At 42.7% G+C, this 6,356-nt stretch overlaps 1 protein-coding gene across 4 annotated transcripts in view; it reads left to right on the top strand.

The window, feature by feature from the left end:
• Positions 1-4,408: 4,408 nt before the first annotated feature.
• TRPC4 (transient receptor potential cation channel subfamily C member 4) overlaps positions 4,409-6,356 on the top strand; it is a 232,133-nt gene continuing 230,185 nt past the window's right edge. For 2 of the 4 annotated variants that reach the window (XM_054446873.2, XM_063650766.1), the window contains exons 1-2: positions 4,409-4,783; positions 5,121-5,316. The gene's annotated coding sequence lies outside the window, so the exon portion shown is untranslated. Of the gene's footprint in view, positions 5,317-6,356 lie in introns of all 4 variants that reach the window. The other 2 variants (XM_063650765.1, XM_054446872.2) reach the window with 2 other exon arrangements.

Raw genomic sequence — 6,356 nt, 5'->3', positions numbered from 1 at the left:
TTGAATCTATCTTCAGACTAGATCTTCAATCCACCTCTACTTTGTACAAATTGGTTAACACCGTATTTCCTGGTTTGTTTCAGTAGGTTCTTAACTGTTCTCCCTGCTTCCACCTTTGCTTCCCTCAGTCTATCCTCATTATAGCGGCAAGAAAAATACTTTACGACATAATCAGCTCACCCCACTCCTCAACCTGGAATCCCTACAGCCAATTCTCTAACCTCCAGATTGTTACTTAAATGTCTCCAGATTAAGGAAGACTCCCCTGACAACTGGTTAAAATTACAACCCACCACCAATATCTGTCACCATCAGCATTTTTAGTCCCCATATCCTGTTCTTTTTTTTCTGGATGGAGTCTCGCTCTGTCGCCCAAGCTGGAGTACAGTGGCACGATCTCGGCTCACTGCAAGCTCCACCTCCCAGATTCATGCCATTCTCCTGCCTCAGCCTCCCAAGTAGCTGGGACTACAGGCGCCCGCCACCACGCCCGGCTAATTTTTTGTATTTTTAGTAGAGACGGGGTTTCACCATGATAGCCCGGATGTTGTCGATTCCTGACCTCCTTATCCACCCCACTAGGCCTCCCAAAATGCTGGATTACAGGCGTGAGCCACCGTGCCTGGCCCCCATACCCTGTTCTTTTAATTGCCTTCTACTATAGTATGTAATTAACTTATTTATTTATTATTTTCGTCTGTCCTCTTCAAAATATCAGTTCAGCAAGGGCAGTATCTTATCTGTTTTGCTCGCAGATGTATGGGAAGCACCTAGTACAATGCTTTGCAGTCCATAAACTATTTAAACATAGACTCTGTAAGTATTCGTTGAATGAATGTTGAGACTGGGATTTTAAATTTAGATAACATGATTCCAGGGTCTATGAAGTTAATGACTAAGCAAATGCCTTAAACATAAAATCATTTTTTAAAAGCTTGAAAAAAATAAGTGAATATGAGAGGAAAAAGATATTAGGAGCATTAAAGTACTAAAATAAATTATCAGGGAAAATTTGATAGTTTAATGTTTGTAAGAATGAAACATCTCTAAAACAAATAACATTACCTCCAAATTTAACAAAGAAAAAAATTGAGAAATATCTTCCATAAATATAGGAATGTACTAATGTTCAAATATTAAGAGTTATTATAAACTGAATGGGGGAATAGCAACAAAACCCCATAAGTATTGAAAAAGTATGTAAACTCACAAAAAGAAACAAATAGCAAAGTATACAAAATATAAAAGTCACCGTTTCTAGTAACACAACTCATTGAGATACCATTTTCTTTCAAGCAGGAAATCAGTCAAAAGAAAAAAAGAAAAGAAGAAAAAGGACCTTAAGGATGCCCCATGTTGATGAGGGTTCAATGCAACAAGCTCCCTTATAACATACAGCATGTACTTTAAAATATTCCTGCATCATGACACATGGCTGTATTACTAGGAATCTATTCTGAGGACATAATCAGAGATACAGGCAAAAATGCTTGTGTAAAGGCTTTCAACAAAAGTATATCAGTAGGGAATAATAGTATAAAAACAATCACATTTTCAAGACCTGAAAAATAAGTATTTTATAGAAATAAGTAGTGATTCATTAAAATTAACATTTTGGAATAAAATTTTGATAACTTAGAAAATGTTAAATTTTTTTTAAAATAGGCAGGTAAAAGCTGTGTGTATAGCATGGCCATATAGGTTAGATTGAAGCCTCATTACATTGATGACAAAACAGAGGATTTTAAAACCTGGAGCAGGAGCCAAATCCAAAAGTTAAGCTGAGGTGGAGCCCCTTCAGTGAGTTTGGGTGAGCCCTTGTGCAGTAGGAGGTAAAGTCCTGGTCACAAAGGTGGAAGACAGGTTACATGGGCATCAAAGACAATGATAACCTATTTCTTAATTTATCTTAGCATCAGAAAGGCCATTATCGCATACTTCATGATGGCATCATACACAGATGCATTACTGGCACATAAAAATGCTGATGGTGACACATGTGCATGAATAAATTCTCCAAATACTTGTCTCTGTGACTTTGTCTCTATGTCTGAGGTAAAACAGCTTTGAAACAAAGTGTTTCATACATGTTACATGTCAGTTCCTAAACAGAACAATAACCTTTAGGAGTAAATTGAAAATTGTATTCCTAAAACAATTGTGATCCCCATTCTACAATATACCTTAGCTATAAATAGACATTACAGAGAATTGTTTTACTGCTATCATTTCTTGGGTCACTTGTCTCTTGCTAATTTGGAAACATGAGCGCTTTCTTGTTTTGTTTAATAAGGTCCTAAAAATAAATTCTAGATAGCATATAACATTTTATTGTAAATTTCTTTGACTTCAATGAATTGCATTTTATGTGGAGTACAGGTTCGTAGAATGCTGCCAGACTCGTATGTTTAAATTGTTAAAAATAAACTCTTTGGATTGCTAATGACTGTAGTATATGCAATTCAGCAGATTGTTTAAACAGATTTCAAATAATTTTCCTGTAATTGCTAATTATTTTGTAGGAGACATGAGACCAGCAATCAATAATCACATGAAACTGTTGAAAAGGAGGCTCAGTGATCAATACAAATTTTTCTTTCCATGGGAATACAGCCTGCTCAGATGGCTGACATACATAGTGCTCTCCTTGGTGTTCTTTTCTGTTATGTATTTATTGAAGTTTCATAGGCACCTTTTTATGGAAACAAAATAACAAATTAGAAAAAATTGGTATAATATCTCTTCGCTGACATCATGACACAGATAACATTTGCTGTAAAGAACAAATCCTTAGAGGGGCAGGAGCATTTAACTTGGTACAGATGCTAAGGTTGCAAAGTAAAGTTCATCACTTCTAAACAATGGACAAGTTTGTCACTGATCAGCTTTTCTCTTGCATGTATTTTAATATGCATTATAAAGACCTATACTCATTTCAGTATGTGGAATTCTATCTACCACGGGTTGATCTTAAAGATATAAACTCCAACACAATATGTAGAATTTTGTTTTTCAGGCTGAGAAGAAACATTGTCAATAAATGTCACAAAAATACTTATAATTCCATTAAATAAAATAGATTTCCATATATATGTTTACAGTCTCCCCCCCCTTTGTTAGAAAGTGGACTTGAATTTATTATAAAGTTATTACCTTGTCTACTGATAGATACGTTTTGCATATTTTTAAAAGCCATCATTTAAGAAAAGTAAAGAACTGTTTAAACATGTCAATGTATTCTTCTTGCAGTAAAGAGTAAAAAGAGATTCAAGGAAGGAAAAAAGCATTTTGTCGTTCTCTCCTTTGTTTACTGCAGAAGCATTGTAGAAACCAGATTTATCTCAATGTATCTTAGTATTTTGGGAAGGACTAGAGGTAGTGCTTTCAGAAATTTAGAATAGGGGTCTAGCTGAGCTGGGAACAAACCCATAGAGGAGCAGTTAGGCAGAGAGAAAGATAAATTAACAAATAAGAAAAGTGACTTAAAAAAAAAAAAGCAGCATGCACAGTTACCCCACTGTGATCTCTGGTAATAGCCTCTTTACTCATGTGAAAACTATTTACAAAAACCTCAACTCATGTGAACTCTGAAGTGGGTAGGGGAAGATAAAAAAGGAAATTCTTTAATTTTGTGCTTTAGAGTCTGAATATGGATGCCAGTTTGTCAGTTTATATTCCTTGGGAATATTCCATGGGAAGAAACTAGTCCTCCTTGCAGTCGGCACAGCACAGCTTCCCAGGTGTAACAACGTGGTTGGGACAGGAGAAAACGGTTGCCTCTAAGCTTTTGCGCAGACTGGAAGCTGAATCAGGCATCTGCTGGGATACAATCAGAGACCCGCAGCTAACCTCAGGGCTTTCAGAAAATAACGGCAATCAGGTAGAAACAGAGTCTCCAGGAGGGTAATTGCCAGCTAGGATTCCTCAAGGGCTCCACTCTCTATCTTACACGTGAACTCCATCTTTCTCTGGGTCATGGGGTCACAACCAATTAAGCCTTTCCGAGTGACAAGCTGGGAATCACCGTATTGCAGTTACAGCAAGTGTTATTGCCAACTTTGCCAATAGTGTGTATGTGTGGTTTGTGTGTGTGAGCATTCCTCTCTGTACTTTAATCTTATTTTCATATGTGAACACTAAAGAGATTGGACAAGAGATAACGTTTATCTTGAAATCTCACTCTCAGTAAGATGATACCAGTAACACACACACACACTCGCACACACTCGCACACACGCACATCACCTGCGGCCGCAGAACCTTGCACCCTTAGGCTGGCTCGCGTCTTAGGGTTTTGGTATATTTGGTGGAAACTTGCTGATTTCCTATGCCGTTTGGAAAGACCAAACTGGGTGGGGGTGGTTGGAACGCTGTGGCTCATCATTTATTCATTGCGACTGTTTTGATTGTTGACACTAGTGGCAAGCCGCATCCTCCAGCTCTTGCAAGGGAAGTCTGACACCTTGAGGACAGGAGAGGGGGTGCCAGGCGCCCAGAGAAGCGGGAGTGGGAGAAGCTTTCAGAGTTGCAGGGGGCTACTTTTTCCAGTCGGGCGGCGGGCCTCACGGGTGCTTGTTTACCGGGCTGAGAGCAGGGCATTCAAAAGCTGGGTGTCGGAGCGCACTGAAGTCCAACACGCCTGCAGAGACCGCCCTAAGCCTGGAGGTGTGTCTGGCTTGCATCCAGGACCACAGGGTGGATTCTCGCCACCGACTTGGCTGGATGACGGCTGGCTGGTGGTGAGCTCCCCTGCTCACTGGCTGACCTCAAGCAGTTGGCCCCGGTAGGTGGAGGCTATTCGAGGGGGACGAGCTGGGGACGCAGCGTCAGCTCCTGCCAGCGCGCGGGTCTCCTCCACCTCCAAGCAGTGTGGTGCGTGGGACGCGCATCTTCCCGGACTATCCCTTTTCAGCGCGGTCTGTGCGGACCCCGAGCCCGGCAGCCGCCAGGGACGGAGGGCGGGGTGCCTTTCTCCGGGCTCATCCGCTGTCAGCCGTGGGAACTCTTAACTTTATCCACAGGGGTCGGTGCGGGCGGGGGTGGGAGAGGTTCTCCTCCCCTGGCGCTTACCTCCCCCTCCCGGGCCGCCCCTCCCCGGCTTCCTATGGCTTCGCTTTCAGAGCATCCTCACTCCGCCCAGTTCGGTGCCAGCTGCGTGGGCTCCAGCTTCGATCGTTTTCCTTGGAATGCTCCAAAACTCGGCAGCGACTAAGGGAATTCCATTGGAATTTGCCGGGCGTGCTCTCACCCCGCACGGCACCCGCGCCGTCCGTCCTCGGATCCCATCACTTCAGGCCGAAGATTGCAACTTTGCAGGTAAAGAGGATGTCGCCTCGGAGCTCCGTTCGACCGGAGCTACACCTCGCCTTCTTTCTGGGATCTCGGTTAAGTTTCCTAAGCTGCCTGGGAAGCCGGCTCTCTTCTGGGAGGCGGATATCCCTCGGGGGTTAGGAGTTCAAAAGGTTCTGGCTATGTGGTTTCTCTTCAAGGCTCAGGAAAAAAACCTGTGAAGCTTTCGGTGCTTGACTCGGGCTGAGCAGGAGTTTGGGGGTGCTCCTCAGTCTTCCACCGCACTTGGCTTTAAAGCAGGGGAGAGGGCGAGGAGTGAACCCCCTGTGTGACTTATATGGTAAACAAGGAGCTGCAGCCACGCCGTGGTGCTGGGGAATGTGGCCGTTTTTAGCCTTTTATGCATTTGGGGAAAATGGAGATCTCGGGGGCATCTGGGTGCATATAAGTGAGGCCTTAGCTCTCCGGCACTTAAAGTAGGGTCCGGAAGGAAGGAAAGTGATCAATATTCTACCGATCGATTACATTCTGCGTCGTTTTCATTCTCTGTCAAGAAACAGAAACACTTTTATCCGTGTTGCCCGACCCAGGCTAGTGATTCCTAGTTCTCCTGGCAACCGAGATTCCAGTGAAGCCAATGAAGCCAATGACCCGGTTTGCTACTTGGTTAAATCACTGGGATTCACTGCACAACTTGTTCTTCCAGCTGTGAAGTCAGCTGTCTTTTGTGACTAGAGACAAGAGAATACTGGAAAGGCATCGAGGGTTTAGGAGAGCTGAGGAAAGGGATCTCTTATCTTGTCTGGCTGCATTCACTATGGTGCATCCACTATGGTGTATCCCTGTTCACATGGCTTCTTAGGGAGGCCCTTCCCAGTGAAATTCCATAGCTATAAAATGCAGCAAGTTGCTTAAGGAGTAAGCACCAAGCCAAAGGAGTAGGAGGAGACAGAAGGAAGCTTTAGTTGTTTTATTAAAAAAAAAAAAAAAAGGACAGACTTGTAAAACTTTTTCAGTTTTAATAAAACACCGCCTCTCAGAGCTCATATAATTTCTGCCTTTCCTTT

Source organism: Pongo pygmaeus, chromosome 14 (assembly GCF_028885625.2).
Source record: "Pongo pygmaeus isolate AG05252 chromosome 14, NHGRI_mPonPyg2-v2.0_pri, whole genome shotgun sequence".
Taxonomy (NCBI): Eukaryota; Metazoa; Chordata; class Mammalia; order Primates; family Hominidae; genus Pongo; species Pongo pygmaeus.
Note: the sequence above shows the minus strand (reverse complement) of the source record. Positions and strands in the feature narration are given on the sequence as shown.